Here is a 538-nt window from a genome sequence, read left to right as displayed (position 1 = left end):
CCGAAGCCCGAGCCTCAATTCCCAGCCCCGCCCGCCCCAGCGGGCGAGCAGACAAGGCTCTCGGGCTGGTGAGTGCCGGTTGGCCCTGATCCTCTGTGCGGGAATCTCTCCGCTTTGCCCTCTGCACCCCTGTTGCTGCGCTCTCCTCCGTGGCTCCGAAGCTTCCCCCTCTGCCACCCGCAGTCTCCGCCAGCGAAGGGGCTTCTAGTGTGTGGAAAACTTTCCTCCTTCACAGCTCCCTCCCACTGGTGCAGGTCCCGTCCCTATCCTTTTGTCTCTGTTTTTTCTTTTGCCCTACCCAGGTACGTGGGGAGTTTCTTGCCTTTTGGGAGGTCTGAGGTCTTCTGCCAGCGTTCAGTAGGTGTTCTGTAGGAGTTGTTCCACGTGTAGATGTATTTCTGGTGTATCTGTGGGGAGGAAGGTGATCTCTGCGTCTTACTCTTCCGCCATCTTCCCGGAAGCCTCTATTATTATTATTTTTTGGCCACGCCATGAGGCTTGCAGCATCTTAGTTCCCAACCAGGGATTGAACCCGGGC

The sequence above is a fragment of the Tursiops truncatus genome, chromosome 11 (genome assembly GCF_011762595.2).
Source record: "Tursiops truncatus isolate mTurTru1 chromosome 11, mTurTru1.mat.Y, whole genome shotgun sequence".
Taxonomy (NCBI): Eukaryota; Metazoa; Chordata; class Mammalia; order Artiodactyla; family Delphinidae; genus Tursiops; species Tursiops truncatus.
The sequence above is the reverse complement of the archived record's forward strand: the minus strand, read 5'-3'. Positions refer to the sequence as shown.